Source organism: Mus caroli, unplaced genomic scaffold, assembly GCF_978045245.1.
Source record: "Mus caroli unplaced genomic scaffold, Mus_caroli_1 scaffold_20, whole genome shotgun sequence".
In the NCBI taxonomy this organism is placed as follows: Eukaryota; Metazoa; Chordata; class Mammalia; order Rodentia; family Muridae; genus Mus; species Mus caroli.
The window spans coordinates 16,805,896-16,828,525 of NW_028227275.1; positions in this window are offsets into that span (position 1 = coordinate 16,805,896).

Sequence of the window (22,630 nt, forward strand, 5' to 3'; positions counted from 1 at the left end):
GCTCCAGCACCTTAGCATCAGATGCAATTTCAATACCCATACAAACGTTACTGCAAAAATCTAAATACTGAGACCCAAGGGGTAATGTGTTTGTCTTACAACCCAATACTTTGATGTAAATTCTCACCGTGTTGCAGAAGAGAAATGGATTCTGTTAGATATATACAAACAGACATTGGGAGAGCAGGCAAAAGATGAAGAGAGGTGGGGGGCAGGGGACCTGAGCACCTATTGCTATTGTGGGACATTAGCTGGAGGGAAATCGTCTGAACAGTTAAGGAAAGGTATGTTATGCCTCTTTCTTCCTGATAAGAAGGTGTATCGGGACCAGCTCATCTGGCCCCGCCGAGCCTGTATTCTCTCTCTCTGTTTCTTGCGTCCCTGCTCTCCGTCTTAAGGAGCCACAAAGATTAGGAAAAACCAAAAGAGAACATGTCTCAAGTTACTGAGGACTACCCACACCACCACCTCGGAAACGTTCTGCCGCTGAGGAATAGTGGCAAGTCCTCTTTTTAAAAATTCCTCTTCTACTGCTTCCTCAGCAAAGCTGCTCGGTGTAGGTGAAAGTCACTATTATCTCTTTTCAAGCCCAGGAATGTTTGTTGCCGGACTCCTTTAGACAGTAATCTCAAGCGGCCCTACAATTGAACAGCCAAGCAGAAATTGCGCTTCTCTGTTTGTTAAACGCTTTTGAGGTCTTACATAAAAGGTTGATAATGAAGTATTAAGAGAAACATGTCAAAGGCTGTGGTTGGTCAAATTTCTCCGCCCGGGACAAGGGGGATGGCGACCTTATACAAAACCCTCAGTGTCTCACTAGAGGAACAATCAATATTTAATGGTAAATTTTAAAGTTCACCTTTCAAACGATACCCCAAAAGCAGAATCTTAGCGGAGTATACGTTTTCAATTCTAATCAAGACTTTTAAGGAGATGCAATTAAAGTCTGAGTGCATAACACTGGTGCACTGGGCATTGCTCCTCCACGTCAGGCCAGGCAAGGAGGCGTTCTTAAGTCCTGTGTTTAAATTAGGACGAACTTTCACATCTCTTTTCTCTTGTTTTCTTTTTGAATCCAGACACTTGAATTTGGACAGACAAGCAACCCAGCCACCCTTCAGTGTGGCTGTGTCAGTGTCGGAATGAAGTGCACATGACCCCCTTCAGCAGGGAGGGAGACACACAGTAAAGGTATTTTTTAACGGAACAATCCTTCGCCCTGCCCTGGTGACAAGGGAGAGGCATCTCGTGTTTCTCTTTTGCTGATATTGAGTCAGCTGATGAGCGGGATGGATACCAGTAGAAGTGTCCTGCCACAGTCTTCCAGACCTTTTGTCGTTTTGTTCTCGTGAGGCAGAGATGGCTTTTTTTCCCCCCTCTCCTCTTTTCATGTTGAAATATTCAATTAAAAGGCCAATTAAAACGGACCAATTCTTCGGTGGTTTTGCTTATAATCGGGAATGTTGCAACTCGTTACGTTTAGTTGAGGGTAGTTGTGCTAAGTTGGCGAACTTTGAAATCAACACGTTAGTAGTGGTCGCTAGGCTCATTCACGATAAGATTTATCTTAATTAGCCCAGGAAGCAGGTTCCTGCAAAGGCATTTCTATTCTGGCTTCCTGGATAGGTTGTGAAACAGGTGGATTTGTATCTTAAGAAGAGAGTCAAAATAAAAACTTAAGGGGGTGGGGGTCGGAGGGTGTTGATTGAGATAGCATTCGGAATTGAGGAGAAACTCCAAACTGCCTCTCGATGTGTGTTCCTCAGGCCAGGCCTGATACGATCATATTCTTATTAACACCTGCCTGTGCAGACGCTCTTATGGCTCCCAAGAACAGGGATAATATCACCTAACATCTGTCCTAGACTTTGCAAATCACCTTCACGCATTATCTGATTTTTCAGAGAAATTTAGGAATTTCTGTACATTGGACAACTTGAAGCATACGCTAGAATATTCGCTTTCAAACCTTGTTTGTTTAACCCAACGCCAATAGCTCCAGTGCACTTAACAAGGCACAGGGCAGGCTAATAGGAGTCATTCCTTGGGGAATTCTGAAGCAAAGTCAGAAAGTGTAGCATCAGCTTCAGCCCATCCTGTCTCCCGCAGCACGAGCACAGGGAGCCTGCCCTGGAGCATCTCTCCGGCCACAGCGGGGTCAGGAGTTAATGCTCCAGGCTACTCTCTGTCTCTCCCCAGACCACTTGAAATCTGTAGCATGATCATTTATAAAAAATATACAAAATCCCTCATTTTTTTAAAGTCCCAATCTTTTATTGGCAAGAATCCTAAAACTCTCGCATAGAATGGCTTTTCCCAAGACAGAGCTTAAGGCCTCCTTGATTTCTCCAGCACATCCCACACCCAAGCAGGTTACTCACCAGGCGTGGCTGCGGTGAAGGACACAAGTGACTAGAAGAACGCACACAGGCTTCATAAGAAACATGGTCTTCGGAGAAACGCAGGGAGAGCGACTTAAACATTGAGAGATGGGAAGCATTCTCCTCGGAGGCAGAGGGATGGCTACCTTGGTGTGTGTAAGCGATCCCAAACAGTGTTAAGGGGTGGTGAAATGAAGCCACCTCACATCTAAAGAAGAGATTATCTACTTAATTAAAGTTGTTCCCTCTAAGTCCTTCAGCCAATCAGAACTCAAGTGCCAGAGAAAGATTGAGCTGATCAAAAGAACACTCCAGGGTCCTCCCGGACGGACAAACGCAGAAGGGGATGAGGAGAATGGGGACAAAGGAGGGAGGGGGAGAAAGAGACATAGCAAATCCCCTCCACAGAATCACTGCGTGGAGTGGCCTCTCTCTCTTGCTTTTCTCTGCCCACCACCCCACAAACGACCCCTTTCCCAAGCACATGTATACACAGACACATCTACACAGGGAGAGCCTGGTCCCCAAGAGGGATTTAGAGGGGGGGGTCGTGCTTTCCTGATTCGTCTTTGTAGCACTTTGAGACTGGATTTGCATTTGGGATAGCTTTCCTCTTGTCCTGGGGAGCCACGGGCCCTCTGATCTGGGGGTTGCTGGCTGTGGATCTTTGTATACTGGAAAGAAAGTTTGGGAGCTTTGGAAAGTCAGTTTCTGGACAGCTCTTTCATAAATAGCTTACCGAGTACCTGCTACATCCTCAGCCCAATACTGGACACTGTGAAAATTACAAATTCGTGTGCGCACACGTGTACACACACATACACACACACACACACACACGCACGCATATACACACAAGCATACACACGATTTCTACCTAAAATATGTTGTTTGGGCACAGTACTGTGATAATAAAAGGCTGTGTGTAAGTGAAGAAACCCACAGCCACAGACTGCTTGTAAATCATACAGGAATGTATTTTGAAGAACATAAAATATGGGTTTCAAATAAGAGAAGAGGTTTCAACAAGTAGGTGAAAGGGACCCTAGAGGTCCCAGCTTCTCAACTCAGGTGCTGGTGCCAGGTTCCCCTGGCTCACATAGCTCTGCTCATAGCGCTCCCCTAGGGACAGGAGGGTTCCTCTGGCTCACACTGCTCTGAGTGCTCCCCTGGGGACAGGAGGGTTCCTCTGGCTCACACTGCTGAGTGCTCCCCTGGGGACAGGAGGGCTCCTCTGGCTCATACTGCTCTGAGTGCTCCCCTAGGGACAGGAGGGTTCCTCTGGCTCACACTGCTCTGAGTGCTCCCCTGGGGACAGGAGGGTTCCTCTGGCTCACACTGCTGAGTGCTCCCCTGGGGACAGGAGGGCTCCTCTGGCTCATACTGCTCTGAGTGCTCCCCTAGGGACAGGAGGGCTCCTCTGGCTCATACTGCTCTGAGTGCTCCCCTAGGGACAGGAGGGTTCCTCTGGCTCACACTGCTCTGAGTGCTCCCCTGGGGTCAGAGGGTTCCTCTGGCTCATACTGCTCTGAGTGCTTCCCTGGAGCCAGAAGAATTGGTTCACACCACTCTGAGTGCTCCCCTGGGGACAGGAGGCTCCTCTGGCTCACACTGCTGAGTGCTCCCCTGGGGACAGGAGGGCTCCTCTGGCTCACACTGCTGAGTGCTCCCCTGGGGACAGGAGGTTCCTCTGGCTCACACTGTTCTCAGTACTCCCCTGGGGACAGGAGGTTCCTCTAGTTCACACTGTTCTTAGTGCTCCCCTGGAGAAAGGTGGTTTCCTCTGGCTCACACTGCTCTGAGTGCTCCCCTGGAGCCAGGAGGGTTGTCTCACACTGCTCTTAGTGCTCCCCCAGGGCCAGGAGGGTTCCTCTGGCTCACACTGTTGTCAGTACTCCCCTGGGTACAGGAAACTCCTCTGGCTCACACTGTTGTTAGTACTCCCCTGGGGACAGGAGGCTCCTCTGGCTCACACTGCTCTGAGTGCTCCCCTGGGGACAGGAGGGTTCCTCTGGCTCACACTGCTGAGTGCTCCCCTGGGGACAGGAGGGCTCCTCTGGCTCACACTGCTGAGTGCTCCCCTGGGGACAGGAGGTTCCTCTGGCTCACACTGCTGAGTGCTCCCCTGGGGACAGGAGGTTCCTCTGGCTCACACTGCTCTGAGTGCTCCCCTGGGGACAGGAGGGTTCCTCTGGCTCACACTGCTGAGTGCTCCCCTGGGGACAGGAGGGTTCCTCTGGCTCATACTGCTGAGTGCTCCCCTGGGGACAGGAGGGTTCCTCTGGCTCACACTGCTGAGTGCTCCCCTGGGGACAGGAGGGTTCCTGTGGCTCACACTGCTCTGAGTGCTCCCCTGGGAACAGGAGGGTTCCTCTGGCTCATACTGCTCTGAGTGCTCCCCTGGGGACAGGAGGGTTCCTCTGGCTCATACTGCTCTGAGTGCTTCCCTGGAGCCAGAAGAATTGGTTCACACCACTCTGAGTGCTCCCCTGGGGACAGGAGGCTCCTCTGGCTCACACTGCTGAGTGCTCCCCTGGGGACAGGAGGGCTCCTCTGGCTCACACTGCTGAGTGCTCCCCTGGGGACAGGAGGGTTCCTCTGGCTCACACTGCTCTGAGTGCTCCCCTGGGGACAGGAGGGCTCCTCTGGCTCACACTGCTCTGAGTGCTCCCCTGGGGAGGAAGAGTCACCTCAGTGTTAGTGTGGTGCTCGTCAGAGGGCTCCCTGTCTGAGTGGCTCGCTGCCACTCTGGCCCCCGGGATTCTTCGCTTCTCTTTTATTCCTGCTCTATTGCCTCTGAGCTCTCTGACCATGTTGATCCAGACAGAGGGAAGAACTACTGATCAGAGTCATCACCCCCTGTTGCTCAGGCCAGGTATTCTGATCAATTTCTTGACCCTTTGGAAACGTCCAAACCTGGTCTTCACTTGACATCACAGTAAGCGCAGGCACCTTAACAACTTTGGCTCTGTCCATCTGTCCCCATCCAGGAAGGCAGCCACAGACTTATTGGGGGTTAGTATCTGTCTCTCTTTTTTGTTGACTTATTTTTAATTCTGGGATAATATAAGTTGCTAAGTTTACAAGTAATCCTAGGTCTCCTTCCTTCTCTCTTTCCTTCCTTCCTTCCTTCCTTCCTTCCTTCCTTCCTTCCTTCCTTCCTTCCTTCCTTCCTTCTTCTCTCTCTCTCTTTCTCTCTCCCTTCCTTCCTTCCTTCCTTCCTTCCTTCCTTCCTTCCTTCCTTCCTTCCTTCCTTCTTTCTTCTCTCTCTTTCTCTCTCCCTTCCTTCCTTCCTTCCTTCTTCTCTCTCTCTTTCTCTCTCCCTTCCTTCCTTCCTTCCTTCCTTCCTTCTCTCTCTCTCTCTCTTTCTTTCCCTCTCTCTCTCTTCCTTCCTTCCTTCCTTCCTTCCTTCCTTCCTTCCTTCCTTCCTTCCTTCCTTCCCCTCTCTCTCTCCCTCTCTCCCCCTTCCTTCCTCCCCCTTCTCCCCACCTCTCCCCTTCCTTCCTCCCCCCCCCTCTCTCCTCTCTCTTTCTTTTTCTTTCTTCCTTTCTTTGAGATTGTATCTCCCACTGCAGTCCAGGACATCCTTGAACTCACAGAACCCTCCTATCTCAGCCCGCTCAGCGCTGGGATACAGGACCAAGGCACCATACTAGGCAAATAATCTTAGTTTGCTGACTATTTGAGGTCAGTGTCCATATGTTTGTGTTTTAAGACTGGGACAGTTGAACACACAGATACTGTCACGTGAAAGCAATCTTATTTTGCTGAATATTTGGCTCATTTTTCATTTAATAAAGGACTTGGTAACTTTTAAATTCATTCCAGTTTAAAGTGTTCCTGCCTCAATCAGTTTGGTGTAGGAGAATACAAGATGCCAATCTATTGAGACAGAGCTCCGATCTCAGTGGATAAGATATGATAGATTATCAATAAAGATATGAGACCCACTGCAGTTTTGTTGCAACTTTATAACCCCATACATTTCTTCTCCTCATTTCCTGGTCCTGGAGTTGGAGATTCTCCTTGCTGCTTCAAGTCAGAGGCCTCATGCCACCATCAAGTAGAATCATTTGTATAATTCCCAGGCAATGATCTCATTTGATTGTTTTACTGTCATAGAGATTTGAACATTAGATATTCCCAGGTTGGTTGTTGCTGGGTTATGTTTTTGTTTTGCTTTGTATTGTTTTGAGACGGGGTTTCCCTGTGTAGCTCTGACTATCCTGGAACTCTGTAAACCAAGCTGACCTCAAATTCATGGAGATCTGCCTGCCTCTGCCTCCCAGGTGCTGGGATTAAAGGCGTGCGCCACCAAGCCTGGCTCAGAACAGAGATGGTCTTTAATCTCTTGGGATATACCAGAAGTTGATACACTAAGGCAGTTTGGTATCCAACTTTTCACTTAGGCATTGTAATTACTGTAGATTAGTTGTATAAAAGGGCTTCATCTTGACATTCGAGTACATGTATAGTGGCTACTGGACCAGATTCTCTCCCTAGCTCACCATGACCTGCTGTCGCAATCTTGGTCTATTTTAATTTACTTTCCTTAGACAGTTTCTTCAAAGTATTTTAGACCTAAACATATGACAATTAAGGTAGACAACCGAAAAGCAAACGACTAACCCCCATCTAGTGACGTCATGCCTTTAAATTCCTAATACGTTGTTTGGTTTCTCCTTTTTAGACAGGGTCTCGCTGTGTAGCCCTGGCTGGCCTGGAACTCTGCCTTCAAACTCCCAGAAAACCACCTGCCTCTGCCTCCTGAGTGCCAGGATTAAAGATGTTCACATCTAAGCCTAGCATTACAAAAACCACCTCTTGATGAACTGGGGCTAGAGAGACAGCTCAGTGATTGAAAGCAGTTGCTTTTGCAGAGGACCCAGGTTCAATTCCCAGCACCGATATGATGGCTCACAAGTGTCTGAAACTCCAATTCCAGGGGATCTGTTTCTGTCTGGAGGCATAGATGTACACATAGAAAAATCACCCATATACATAAAATAAAATGATTTTAAAAATTAAAATAGAAAAGAATTAAATTTTTGTTTTATTCAGTTTTCTCATGGAGTGAATTATCTCTTTAATATGTAAATTGATGAATTATATTGGACTGTTCCAATGTTAAAGCAAGTGTTGGCTGGAATTAAAAAACAATTTACATCACCAGGCCTGTGCTTAAGGGTCTCTACCCACTGGGCCATCTTGCCAGCCCTCAACTATCTACATTTTTAAAGACTATTTACATATTCTATTGTTCTATGTCCTAGCTCTCACTCATGCCCAACTGCTGCCTTTGTGTTTGGGTGTTTCGAATGTCCACTGTCTGTCTGTCAGCTTTCTGAATGTCTGTCAGCTTTCTGAATGTCTGTCAGCTTTCTGTCCCTCTTATGGAACACTGGAGGGAAGTCACTTTAAAGGGGAATGGGTTAATTTTGGTTCATGGTTTAGCGCTGTCAATCTTGGTCTTTGGCCTCATTTCTGAGATAAGGCTGAACATCAAGGCAGAGAGTAAGTGACAGAACAGAGCTCCTGGGAAGTGGAAATTGATATAGGAACAAGATATATCCATCTACACCTTTCCCCACACACTGGCCTGCCAGCCTCCACTGGCCTTTTTCTTTTTAAATGTTTGAAATATTAATTCATTTTGTTTGTACTAGCATACATCTGTGCACCATGTGCATGCCTGGTGCCTGCAGAGATGGGAAAAGGCCATCAGATTCCCTGGAACTGGAGTTACAGGCGGTTGTGAGCTACCATGTTGGTGCTGGGAATTGAACCCGAGTCCTCTGGAAGAGCAGTCAGTGCTATTAACCTCTGAGCCATCTCCCAGCCCTTCCTTCTAAAATGAATGTGAAAGACCCACAACGTGAAGACTCCCCCACATTCTGACTCAGGAGAGGCGACACCCCAAATCACTCACGAGAAACGGTCTTGCTGCAAACTGCAAGAGAACTTTTAATTCAAGAACGCTCTCGGGCCCACGGTCATACACCACGCAGGGGTAGAGGACCGTGTCACGCAGAGTAGCTGGGGAAGGGGGTATTTAAAGGAAGAAACCGCAACTCAAGGAAGTGGGGAGGGCGTTGTTGGAAAATACCAAAGATACCAGTTAAGAGTATTTTCTCATTCCCCACTTCTACTTGTTAGTAGTTCTAATCTTAGAACTAGACACTATCTTTTCCCTGACACACTTGATAAAGGTAGAAAGTAGGGTGGTCAAGAGTACAAGATAAGGGCCTTTCCACGGAGTCTCAAGGTTTTCTGCGTGGAGACGTCTAATGTAGAATGAATCTCTAACTTGGAACTGATGTGGGGCTTGCAGGTCTTCTTCTCTTGAGTAGGCCTCCTGGAGCTGCTTCTTCGCTCACTCTCTCACCCACTCAAGCGCCTTGAGCCTAGAGAACAAAGGCTGGGAAAGCAGCATGTCAGTACTATGTACAGAGGCTATTTTTACCAGTGGAGGGGGCCCCCCGTAGAGTGATTTATAGGGCGTCAGTCCAAACTGTCCGGGGGTGTTTCTAACCCTGAAGAGCACAAAGGGTAGGAGAGCTATCCAATCATTAGCGCCAGTCTCCGCTGTCAATTTGGTAAGGGTCTCTTAATGGTTCTATTCATTCTCTCTACCTGTCCTGAGCTTTGGGGCCTGTATGCACAATGTAACTTCTAATCAATCCCCAATATCTTGGCCAGTCCCTGATTTACCTGGACAACAAAGGCAGGTCTGTTATTGGACCCAATTACCCTGGGTATCCCAAATCTCGGGAAGATTTCTTCTAGGATCTACTTGGCCATCACATTGGCTGTCTCAGTCCTGGTTGGAAAAACTTTTACCCACATTGAAAAGGTGTCCATTTCTAACCCTAAGTACTTGTTGCCTTATCTAGCTGGCTTAATTTCTGTAAATTTTACCTCCCAGTAGGCTCTAGGTCAATCACCCCTGAGCCTCTTCTCAGGAGTATATACATGGACTATCCTGCATTAGTCATAGCACAGGCCTTGCAGCTTTTGTCTATTTCTTCTGCCAAGTCAGAGAGTCCTGTAACATAGTAGTCAAAGGACCTAACCACACCTTTTAATTTTTTGGCCCCCAAGTGGGTCAAGTAAAGTAAGTTGGTAACATATTTGTGTTCTTCTTCCCATGGGAGGACTAGTTTTCCTTTTTCTGTTTCTACTATTTCATACAGGGTTTCCATTACCAGTCCTAATTTGTCCATAACTTGATAGTGCTCAGGGATGTATCTAAAGCTGGTCTCTCTGACATCATAATAATCTTTAGGCTCCTTGACTGCCAGGATCATTGCTCCTTGGGCCACCTGTTTGGTGGTTAGATCTGCCATCTGATTTCCTTTAGCCACAGCATCTTAGGTCTTTCTCTGCAGATGTCAACAGCCCTCTTTGTCTGTATATTGCTCCATACAGTGGCAAAAGCATACCTGCTGTCAGTGTAGACTTCCCTTTTGCCATTCATAGAGCTTGTACCAAAGCCACAAGTTCGGCTTTCTGGGCTGAAGTCCCTTCAGGGAGGCTGCTGGCCTAGATCACTTGCTTTCTGTCCACCACTGCACTGCTGCCCCCACCTTCTGCTTACCTTTAACCAGGAAGCTACTGCCATCCGTGTATCAGCTCGAACTCCCAGGCCAAGGCTGATCTGATCCTTCAGATCATTTCAGTACCAGTTTCTTCTGCCAGAATGTCAGCGCAATGATGAGTAGGTGAAGTCTCAGTCAGTAGGAGTGAGGACAGCAGGAGGAGTGAAGGTCACTCGTTCAGTCATCCATTGATCAGGGGGCTGTCAGATAATGCTTTTAAGAGCATGGGGTGCCACTACAGTTATTTGCTGTCCCAGAGTGAGCTTATCAGCATCCTTGACAAGCAGTTATGGCAGCAATAGCTTTCAAGCAAGAAAACCACCTGCTGGCAACAGGGTGTAACTTCTTGGATAGGTAAGGCACTGGCCTTTTTTAAGGTCCCAAACTCTGAGCAAGGACTCCTCTGGTGACCCCTGCTCTCTCTTCCACATAAAGAGTGAAGGGCTTGGTTGGGTCAGGCAAAGGCCAAGGCTGGCCATCAGTAGGGCCTTTTTAATTTCTTCAAAGGCTTTCTGGTGATCTGGGGTCCACACAAACACCTCCTCTTCCTTGGTTAGGGGGTACAACAGGGCAGCTAAGGTCGCCAACCCAAGTATCTAGAGACTGTAGAAGCCAGTGGTACCCAAGAATTCTCTTACTTGCCTTGGTGTAGTCGGGGTGGGGATCTGAGTTACAGTCTTTTTCCTGGCTTTCTTTAGGCGCTGCTTCCTGTCTCGAAGGGTGTATCCCAAATAAGTAACTTCAGTCTGACACAGCTGAGCCTTTTTAGCTGAGGCTCAGTCTTCTGTTGTCCAGATTTTCTGTCTAGATCCTGTCTTTTCTTTCTCTCCTACCACTGTGGCCAAGTTTCTAGACAAATTACTTTCTTGTCTACAATCCCTCCTGTTTTCTCTTTCTTCTGCCTCCCGCCTCTCTCTCTCTCACACACACACTTTCTCTGCCTCTTTCACTAGATTGCATAACTGTCTCCCTCTTGTAATACACCTTCTAATCTCTGAAGTTTCTTTCTGATATCTGGGGCCAACTGCCTTATGAAGGCCAGGGCCACTGAGGCCTTCTGGGCTTCCGAGGTAAGATCAAAGGGAGTGAACCTCCTGAAGGCTTCCATAAGCCTTTCAAGGAACACTGAGGGAGGTTCGATCGGCCCCCGCATTACCTCTTACCTTAGCCAAATTAGTGGGCCCATCTTGAGGCACCTTGGAGACCAGAGCCTGGCGATAGATTTTTTTTAAGCTCTCCCTTTTCGGCCATGTTGCAGTTGCAACTGGGGTGAGTCAAAAGGAATCCCATGTCAATCTCATTTTGTAGCTGTGTAGACCGCCCGTTGGCTCCCGGGCTATTTTTCTAGCCTCTAACAGAACTCTCTCGATCTTTGGTTGTGAAGAGCATCTGCAACATCTGTTGACAATCATCCCAAGTAGGCTGATGAGAGAACATAAGGAACTCTACCAACCCTGTGAGGCCTTGGGGATCCTGAGAAAGGGGGTGGTTAGTTTTCCAGTTATAAATACCAGCAGAGGAAAATGACCAGTACTGAAGGGTTTGAAGTTCAGGCGGGTCCAGAGTCTGCCCGGACTCTGCACTCTGCAGCTCCATGTACCTGCAGCTGTCCTCCTCCCGCCGCCCTGAGGGGTTCAGGGTTCCCCATCGTCTGGGGTTGAGGCTGTGGATAAGGGGAAGGTTGTGAACTAGGCTACTCAGGACTAGGCCACTCAGGAGGCTTCATAGATTTTGGAGGAGCCGATGGATTTAGCTGGTGGCTCCGATTTGGGAGAAGCCTTCAATTTCTCTTGTAACACGAGAGTACAACCACAATTTTGAGAAGCAAAACCCAATTTTAACAGTGCAAACAATCCATTCTCTTTAAAAATGAACTCCAAAAACATTACTTGCTACAAAGTTTGGCTGCCTGTTCCTGCACACAAACACAAGAAGGTGTAGCCGCCAATACCTCAAAAAGACACTACCCTAAATCCTATCTTTTATAAATCAGGTTTCTAGGATAAGAATTATATAGAATATTACCCAATTCAGGCATATCTTTAGAGACCTGTTTCCATGAGTTGTCTCATGCTGCATGTTGTAGTTCTAAATTACTCTAACCCAGAGTTACCAGTTTTAAGTCAACTTTTTGTTACCAATGGTACAAATTTTTAATCATGACCAATAACTTATGAGCCAATAATCTATAACCAAGACATGTAAAACATATTTATACCTTTAAAACTATTAAGAAACAAAACTGAAATGGCCTCATACATTTGCTTATTTAAACCAAACAAAATTCTTAATTTTTCTAGTCTTAATTTCCAGAGAGGAGCACCTTGTCACCTGATGAATCTAATAATCACAAGCACAGAGATTTTTTTGTAGGAAAGACAGCCATCAGTTACCTTACCATAGAACTTGAGAAGCTGCTGGTCCCTTTAAGAGCAACGCTTACAATCAGCTCCTAGCAGGGCTTCTCCAGCCACACTAGACTCCTAACTACAGGTGCAGGGCTCCAAAGGCCAATTGATACTGTTTATTCATAACAAAGATCAGAAAAAACAGAAACAAAACAAAGACACAAGACACTAGTACGTCTGAACACATGTGTCCACGTCTGGACTTATCAAGCCAGCCAAATGCGACCTCCGAGGGGCTGAGGTTCCACGTCCACCCCCTTTCTGACGGGGGTCGGATTCCACGTCGACCCCCTTCTACCTGTGGAACATCTTCCAGGGTTGCAGCCTGTGGGCCTCCTAGCACGTCTGCTGACCACAGTCCTCCAGTCCTCCAATCCTCCAGTCCTCCAGTCCTTACTGGCCTGAAAGGACAGCTGCAAATACAAACCGCGTGTGTTTCAGAAAACCCCATTGTGTACAAACACTGTCGTCTGCTTTCACCTAGACGACCAGAACCAGAGAAACCAAACTCAGGTGGATCCAAACTCAGGCTGATCAGTATAAACTCAGATGGATCAGAATCTAAAACTCAGATTGCGCAGTGCTACAGAAACATAGGACAAGACACAAACAACCCAACACAACAAGCACATGTTCGCATGTTCAGTTCAGAAAACAGACACTCAAAACAGAGACACCGGCCGGCATGCACACAAGAGAGAGGGGGTCCCTATACCTCCAAGTCGATTCTCAGGTGTGAGGGGTGGTCACAATTCCTGGCCAATGTACCAAATGAAAGACCCACAATGTGAGGACTCCTCCATGTTCTGACTCAGGAGAGGCAACACCTCAAATCACTCATGAGAAATGGTCTTGCTGCAAACTGCAAGAGGACTTTTAATTCAAGAACACTCTCGGGCCCACGGTCATACACCACGCAGGGGTAGAGGACCGTGGCATGCCGAGTAGCTGGGTAAGGGGGTATTTAAAGGAAGAAACCACAACTCAAGGAAGTGGGGAGGGCATTGTTGGAAAATACCAAAGATACCAGTTAAGAGTATTTTTTCAAATGCACAGACCTGGGACTTTGGTAACACTGCCTCATATTTAGATGGTTCATCTTTGCCAACTCAATAACCAAAGCATAATGTCTTCCAGTGTGTAATTGTTTCTAGCTAATGAGATTGAACGTGTGTGTGTGTGTGTGTGTGTGTGTGTGTGTGTGTGTTCACATGTGTGTGGGTGCCTTTAAGATCAGCGTAAAGTATTGGATCCTGTGGGGAATTACAGGCTGGTCTCCAGTTGAACTGAGGTATGAACCCCGAAGGGTGATAATTCACCTACATGACAGGTTAGGCGTTCCCTCATGCTCCTGGAACTCTGGCTCCTGCCTAAGTTACTGCCCCCCACAGCCCCCACAAGAGAAGCATGGCTAAAAGTCATGTAGGCAATGGCCCAAGCTTCTGACCTTCAGGCTAAACTCCTCCCCAGTTACCTAGCAACAGTTAAGACCATAAAATGGGTTGTTCAGCCCCTGCTTGCTCTCTTACTTGTCTCTCTTACCTCTTACCCCTCACTCTCACCTTCTCCCCCCTCTCTTTGTCTTCTCTTCTCTCTCCTCTCTCTTTGAATTCTCCTCTCCTCTCCTCTCCTCTCCTCTCCTCTCCTCTCCTCTCCTCTCCTCTCCTCTCCTCTCCTCTCCTCTCCTCTCCTCTCCTCTCCTCTCCTCTCCTCTCCTCTCTCCCTCTTACTCTCTTTCTCTCTAGTCTTCTCTCTCTCTCTCTCTCTCTCTCTCTCTCTCCCTTCTCTTTTTCTCCCTGCCTTTCTATAATAAAGCTCTAAAACCATAGAGAGTCTCTGATCATCAAGATCCACTGCGCTCACTCTCGTCAGTGTTGGGAACCTCTCTTCCTTCATCCCTCTCTCCCATAACCCTGGTGGCTTTAGCAAAGTAGCTCCTGGGCTCCCAGGTATGGCTGCCCCTTTGCCACCCCCGAAGAGTGGGTCAGAGGCTTAGATGCTCACCCGGGGATGAGTGGAAGGTAGATAGCAGTCCTCCCATGCCTGACAGACCAGAGAATAGGTAAAACTCTGGTGGGGTGTGGTTTTCCCCTCCCCTTCTTCCCCCGGGCCCCCTTTTTTGTTCCCAACAGGATCCCCTTGGATCTGGATCTACAGGTGACTATAAGCAACCTGAAATAGGTGCTGGAAACTAAATTCAGGTCCTCTTGAAGAACAGCAAGTGCTCTTAACTGCGGAGCCCTCACTCCAGCCCTTAGATTTTTATTACATTTGTTTAGTTGTTTTTGAGGAGTGTGCCACAGGACACTTGGAGGTCAGAAGACCACCCCTTACACTGCTTGGAGCCTAGAGATCTAATTCCGGTTGCCAAACTCAGTGGCCAGAGGCTCTATCTGCTGAGCCATCTCACAGCCCAAATGCTGGCTTTACACTTGACTCCCCTTCTTCAGACTCCTCCTCCAGTTGATGACTCACTTCATAAGAAGATGCAAATATTTTATCCACATGTTAGTGTTTGCGTGTGCTAGAAGTGAGAGTCAGGTCACCCTTCTTAAATGTATCACTGCACTTCTGGTCTTCCATGCACTTTCAGGTTTAAAATTTTTCGTTTTCACCGGGCGGTGGTGGCACAAGCACTTGGGAGGCAGAGGCAGGCGGATTTCTGAGTTCAAGGCCAGCCTGGTCTACAAAGTGAGTTCCAAGACAGCCAGGGCTATACAGAGAAACCCTGTCTCGAAAAACAAAAAACAAAAAAAAAAAAAAAATTTTTTTTTTCGTTTTCGAAGATTCACTCATCGTTGTATGGAGTGTTTTGCCTGCATTGGCATCTGTGTGCCATAGGCATGCGGTGCCCTCAGAGCACAAAAGAGGGTATCACACTGGAGGCTCTCCAGTCTGGAACTAGAGTTACAGACAGTTGTCAGCTGCTATGTAGGTGCTGGGAATCAAACCTGGGTCCTCTGGCAGACCAGCCAATGCTCGTAAGCACTGGGCCACCCCTTCAGCCTCATATGAGTCTTCTGGGCAGATGTAGTTTATAGGAGAAATGCAAAGGCTCTCATATGCCCCATAATCCCTCATGCTTATTACTAATGCCCCATAATCCCTCATGCTTATTACTAACACCTTACATTTGTATGAAACGTTTGACCAGTCAAACCTTATTATTAGCTGAAGTCCCCAAGACATTATTATTTACTTAGTTTCTGTTTAACATCTTGTTTGTTTGTTTAGGAACCATCCAGCTCATCACAGGACACTGCCTGGGGATGGTCCCCTTTGATCCATTTGGTTCTAATCAATTCTCAGACTTCCCTTGTCTTGGATAAGTGTGACAGTTTTTAGAAGCCCTGGTCAGGTATTTTGTTTCATGTCCCTCAGTTGGCAATTACCTCATGCTTGTTTTGTGATTTAAAGAATAAAAAGTCCCTTGACAATCTGGGGCAGGGGTTTGGGGAGAACCTAAAGGGATAGAACTAATGGAGAAAAAAGGTTTGCTACAGTCAATTCTAGTGAAACCCGGTGGACCTTTAGGGGATAGTTTGAAAACAGGGGGAAAAGCATTTGGAAGAAATGGATAAATTCCTAGACATATATAACTTACCAAACTAAATGAGGCGGATATAGAGTTTATATTATAAAGGATCTAAACAAGGGAAGCTTAAAGCAGGAACATGTTCCTAAGCAAAACAACAACAACAACAACAGACAAACTAGCAAACAACAATTCAGGACTGGATGGACACACTGGCTATTTCTAACAGACCTATTTCAATAAAATATAAAAGGAAAGACTGTTATCACATTCCAGAACCAGTGGAGAAAGCAAACAAGCAACTCCTCCATTGTTGGTGGGATTGCAAGCTTGTACAACCACTCTGGAAATCAGTCTGGCGGTTCCGAGCAGGCAGCCAGCCAGTCAGCAGCCCAGGCCAACATGAAACAAACTCAGTGATTTTGTTGTAGACTTTTGGTCTCATTGCTTTGATTGAACTTTTTTTTTTTTTTTGGACTTGTTGGTCTTCTGCTTGTATATTATGGTTTCCAGTTTAGTGTTTGAGCTTTTGTTGTTGTTGTTGTTGTTGGTGGTGGTGGTGGTGGTGGTGGTGGTGGTGGTGGTGTGTGTGTGTGTGTGTGTGTATATTTCTTTTGTTTTGGGGGGGTGGGATTATTTTGTCTTGTTGTATTTTTTGTTTGATATTTTTGTTTGTTTGCTTCTTGTTTTGCTTTTTTTTTTCTAAAGAAAGAGGGGGGAAGTGACATCGAGTTGTGTGAGTGGGAGGTCCAGAGGAGCTGGAGGAGTGGGGGGGGGGGGCGGGGGAAGCATGAGCAGACCACATGGTGTGATTTTTTTTTCAGTAAAGATGCAAAAGAAAATTTAAGAACATTAAAATAACAAATAAGCTACTGCTTCAGTCTGGAAAAAAAAACCTATATATACATATATACTTATAGCCAGCATTATATTAAATGGGAAAAACTGAAAAGCATTTTCTTTAAGAATCAGGAACTATACAAATATACCAGCTTTCTCCCTACTTACTAGAATGCTTGAGGTCTTGGCTAGAATTAGCTAATAAAATAAGACGAAGAAATAAAATGGATTTCAACGGGAAAGGAAAGACAGAGAGCGTGAGGCTATACCTGAAACCCTAAAGACCGCACCAGAAACTCTTACATTTGTTGAACACTTTTAGCAAAGTAGCAGGGCAAATAAATCAACATTCAAAAATCAATAGCTTTCCTATAAACCCCTAAAAAACTTGGCAAGAAAGAATTCAGAGGGGAAGACATCAGATAACAACAAAAACTAGGTCAAAAAGTAGTAAAAAGCAGCGTACAAATAAACATAATTAAGAAAGGCAAAGAGCTCCAAATTAAGACACTGAAAGAAAGAAATGGAGGAAGACACGGTACATGGCAAGTCTCCCATGGTCGTGGATTATCAGAATTAATATTGTAAGACAGACTATCTATAGAAGTAACTGATCTATAGATGCACATAATCCCCAAGAACATTTTATTTCAATGACATTTTTCACAGAAGTAGCAAAAACAATCCTAAGACCCATATGGTAGCATCAAAGACTAGGCTAACCAAAGCGATCCTAACCAGGAAGAGCAATTCTAGATGAATCACAATACTTGGTCCACAAGGTCAGCAAAGGCTTAATACTGGCAAACAAACAAAGAAACTAAGACCCAAAACAAAGAAAGAAACCAAGCCAGGCAGGCAGACCAACGGACGAGGACAAAGGACCCAGAAACAAGCCCAGACAGCTGTGACGGGTCAATCTTTGACAAAGGTATCAACATTGCGCATGTGAGCTAAGACCGTCTCTCTCTTTATCAAATGGTCCTGGAAAAACTCTTACCTTTCACCCGGCACAAAAATCAGTTCAAAAAGGATCAAAAATCTGTATCTCAGAAACTGCTGGAGGGCCAGGCAGTGGTGGCACACACCTTTGATCCCAGCACTTGGGAGGCAGAGGCAGGCAGATTTCTGAGTTCGAGGCCAGCCTGGTCTACAGAGTGAGTTCCAGGACAGCCAGGGTCACACAGAGAAACCCTGTCTCAGAACCCCACCCCCCCCCCAAAAAAAAAAAGAAAGAAAGAAAGAAAGAAAGAAGGAAGGAAGGAAGGAAGGAAGGAAGGAAGGAAGGAAGGAAGGAAGGAAGGAAAGAGAGAGAAAGAGAGAGAGAGAAAGAAAGAAAGAAAGAAACTGCTGGATGGAAACACAGGCTTCCTGAGACGGATACTAGGGCTTTTTCAAAAGGATTTGGTGTTCACAGGAAATAATAGCAAACACCAACCGATACATGTGCATGAAATATAAAAGCTTCCGTGAAGCCTACAGAATAGGAAACATATTATGCCAGCTATACATCTAATGAAGGATTAATATCTAGACAAAGAGATAATACAGTCTAATGGCATACATGCCTAAAGATGTCACAATGAAACTTAGAACTACAGAAGTTTCTGAATTTTTAGAGACATAGACTTTTCATAGCAGTGTTTAAGATGTATTGAGCAGGAACTGGGGGCAGGGCTTGGAGGTTAAGAGTGCTTTGCTGCAGAGGACCCAGGTTCGATTCCCAGCATCCACATGTTGGCTCTTGCCTTCCACCTTGTTGAAGCAGGAATTTTCTTGTTTCTGCACGTGTCATGCTTCCTTCAGGCTAGTTGGTCTGTAAGTGACTTAGGCAACCCTGTCTCTGTCTCCCATCTCATCACAGGACGACTGAGATTACAGATGTGTGCTTCTACGATGGGTTTTCCTTTCTTCTTTCGCTGTTAATGTAGATTCCAGGGAATGAAGCCCTGTCATCAGTATTGTGTGGCTAACACCTTTACTCACAGAACCAGCCCCTTACTATTATTTGGTTGGCCTTCTGGCCAATGAAATTTCAGACTCATAACCTCCTATAACCTGCTCTGAGAGGAGTGACCAAAAACCAGGTGGGAGATTCTAGGATCTACGTTCTTCGGTACTTTCAAATTTTCTGCTCTGCTGAACCTGAATACCCAAATATATTCATAAGAGGCTATGTATGATATGTGGGCCCCATGGACAAAGATTATGAAAAGGGTGAGGGCCAGTGGGCATGATAGCACACGCCTTGAATTCCAACACAGAAACAGGCAGATCTCTTTGAGTTCCAAGCCAGCCTGGTCTAAATAGCAAGTTTCAGGCCAGCAAGGAACTCACTACTGCATAGTGAGACCTTATCTTTAAAAAAAAAGAAAAAGAAAAGAAGAGAAAAGAAAAGAAGATAAGAGAAAAGAAAAGAAAAAGAAAAAAAGGAAAGGAAAGGGAAGGAAAGGAAAGAAGGAAGACAGACAGATTAGAGACATGGAGATGTAAAAACTGCTCTCTAAAATGGGTACTTCGAAGTGGCATCTCTCTTGCATGACCATTATTTCAAGCAGGCTATTTGTGTGAATCCTGGGTTTCACAGAGAACTTTGACAAAAACTGGAAGAGGACAGGAATGTTAGGATCCCAAGAGCTACAACTGGTTCTGAGAGACCTAAGGTTATTGCTGACTGCAAGAGGATAACTTGATAGTTTCAGGGAGGAGTAGATCAAACGGGGGAGGGAGGGGAAGGATTGGATACAATAGTACTCTGGGGAGGTTCCTTTCCACAGGTAAAAGTGACAACCCTGCCAGGACAATCTTGTCTGTAAGCTGCTGTCTAACAACATTGCTCCAACACAGTCCATTCATTCACTCAGCATCTATGTCATATAGGTGCTCATGACAAGTTAGGTGTTGTTTGGCCACTAGGGATTCACCTGTGTTGAGCAAAAAGAACCCTTGTTGCCATGGTGATGTCACAGGGATGTGGAAAACAAACTTACGGCAAAGGGTTTCATTTGATACATAGTGTGAAAGAAGATGATGGACACAGTAGGAGGGTTTTAAGCAGAGAGATATTATGACATGGCTTATATTCAGAAATGTGTTCTGGTTGCCGAGCAAAGAAAGGATTAAAGGACTCACAGGCAGGAGCAGGGAGCACCATGCAGACAGGCTCTGCAGTGGTCCAGGAGCAGGGAGCACTATGCAGGCAGACTCTATAGTCATCCAGATCAAAGACGAGGGTGATTTTGCCAAGAGCAGAAGCAGTAGACAGCAAAAATTTTCCAGTAGTTTGGATCCATCCTTTCCAAAAGGAGCTAAGTTTCTATTATTTTTAAAATTAAAATAATACAGATGCTGCTGCTGCTGTTGCTGTTTGAGACAGGGCCTCTCTTTTTAGTTCTAAGTGTCCTGACACATGGTTGGCCAGGTTGGCCTCAAACACACAGAAATTCCCCACCTCTGCCTCCTGAGTGTTGAAATTAAAGGTCTGCACCACCAGGTCAGGCTTTTGTGAGAACCATTTTTAGCAATGTTTTCTGAATGGTACGTGTTTGTCCATCACCGGAGGCCTGGGAGGACATTCTTAGAAATGACAGCTCTAATCAAAGCAATGCCATTATGGTGTTGGGCAGTCTTGATGAAGCTGTGTTTTTGCTTTTGACATCAGCAATGGCTCCCCCTTTTGGTCGTTTCCTTGAAATCACTCCATGCTTATTGGAAATAATGCCAGAAAGATGTGTTAGGGCATATCCAAAAGAAGCTTGTGTGCCAGGCTGTCATGTCACTGAAAGTGTGTCTTTGCTGTGTTTGGCATCAATCCAGAGCCTTGTGCAAGCTAAGCAAACACTCTACCACAGAGCTATCTGATGCTCTCTTCTGTGTACACCAGCTATGCATATGGTGCCTATATATACATCCATGTAGGCAAAACACTCACACACAAAATAAAAATGAATCTTTAAAAAGAACAACACGGGCTGGTGAGATGGCTCAGTGGGTAAGAGCACCCGACTGCTCTTCCGAAGGTCCAGAGTTCAAATCCCAGCAACCACATGGTGGCTCACAACCATCCGTAACGAGATCTGGCGCCCTCTTCTGGAGTGTCTGAGGACAGCTACAGTGTACTTACATATAATAAATAAATCTTTAAAAAAAAAGATTTATTAAAAAAAATTAAAAATAAATAAAAAGAACAACACTATTAAGTTACTGAGTGTGTGTGCACCTACAACCCTTGCATGATTTTATGTGCATTCTGTTATTCTGGAGCTAAAGATAGTTGTGAGTCACTATGTGGGTGCTGGGAACAGAATCCAGGTCCTCTGGAAGAACAGAAAGTGCCTTTATTTATTGAGCCACATGTCTGTCCCCTTGAGACACAGTCTTGCCATGTAGCCAGGGCTGGCCTCGTATCACTGTGTAGGACAAATTGTTCTTGAACTTTTTACTCTCCTGCCTCAGGCTCCTGAGGGCTGAGGTAACAGGCCTGTGCCACCACCACCAGCTTCAGTGAAGATGTTTATGAATGAAGGGATGTCATGATCAAAAGCATTTATGGATGAAGTTAACTTGCATTGGTGCGGTCTTGGCTCCTTGACCCAGGATAAAATAAAGATTGGAGTAAGAGTGAGACAGGAAAATCACCGAGAAAACTCTTGCACTGCACAGATCAGAAATAATAAGGATCTAGATTAGAATGGTGTAGCTGGAACTGCACAGGGAGTAATGGGTCGAGCCACAGAATGCCGTGGAACCAATGAGTGTTAGTCAGAGGGATGGAAGTACTCAAGGATGGATGCCAGAGATGCTGAATCTGAATGCCAGGCGCCATCACAAGGAAGTAAGATGCGGAAAGAGAGACGACTCAAGGATAAAAGAAGTAGGATAGATTGTTTCACAGCTACACAGATATATAGTACTTAAAATGGCTACGGTGATACAAAGGACATTGTGTTTTCTATGAAGAAAAGAAAGAAGCAGAAGTTGAGGAATTGTGTGGTAACATTGGGCTGTTCTGTTAGCAGCTGCAGGCTGGAGGGAAGAAGGCCATAGTTGTGACTTTTCCCGTATATTACAGGAACAAGTGCAGACCATTTGGCTTAAGTCCTGCTATGGAGAAGTGCCTAGTGACCCTGTGAGCTTGTCCAAGAGCCTTGAGTCTCCAGAGGATGGACACTTCTTGGCTTTCTTTTCTTCACGGGATGTTGGTGCTGAGGCCAAGCAGCTGTCTTCAGAACAGGGCATAAAACCCCACGTGCATTGTGGGTTCACGGGAGTGGAGGGCATTGAAGAGAGCAGCATTGAAAAGAGGGCAGTAAGGCTGTTCCCACTGCTGGGAAGAGCTGACACTCGCTAGACACCACAGGCAGCCTGGGTGCTCAGTACAGCCCAGGATCACATTTAAGGCTTACAGCAGCCTCTGAGGCAGGCAGGTGACTGTCTCCTCTTTCAGTCAGGATTAGGAAACGTTAGGAGACATTTTAAATCATCCCACAGTGAGGAAACTGTTAAGACAGGACACAAACCCAGATCTGAATGATGCTGAGGACATCCAGGTCCTGTCCTGTTTCCCTACCTAGGACTCTCTCAGTACACTGAAGAAAGGGGACACTGCAGCTTGGTTCTTGGAATCCGTGACAAGGTGGGTCACAGGGCCACTCACTAAATGGGCTTCAGGAAACTGAGCAGGCTGCTCCGGTCATGCAGATTCCTAGTGCATACAGCAGAATTCTGTTCATTGTTACTGAACTAAGAAAAGGGAGTTCATGGAGTCCCACAAGGGCCAAGCCCCTTAAGATTGCCTCTGCTCTCTCATTTCTTTGTAAACCACACAACAACATCATCTGGTGAGATCTGAGGGAGAGGTGACCGGGT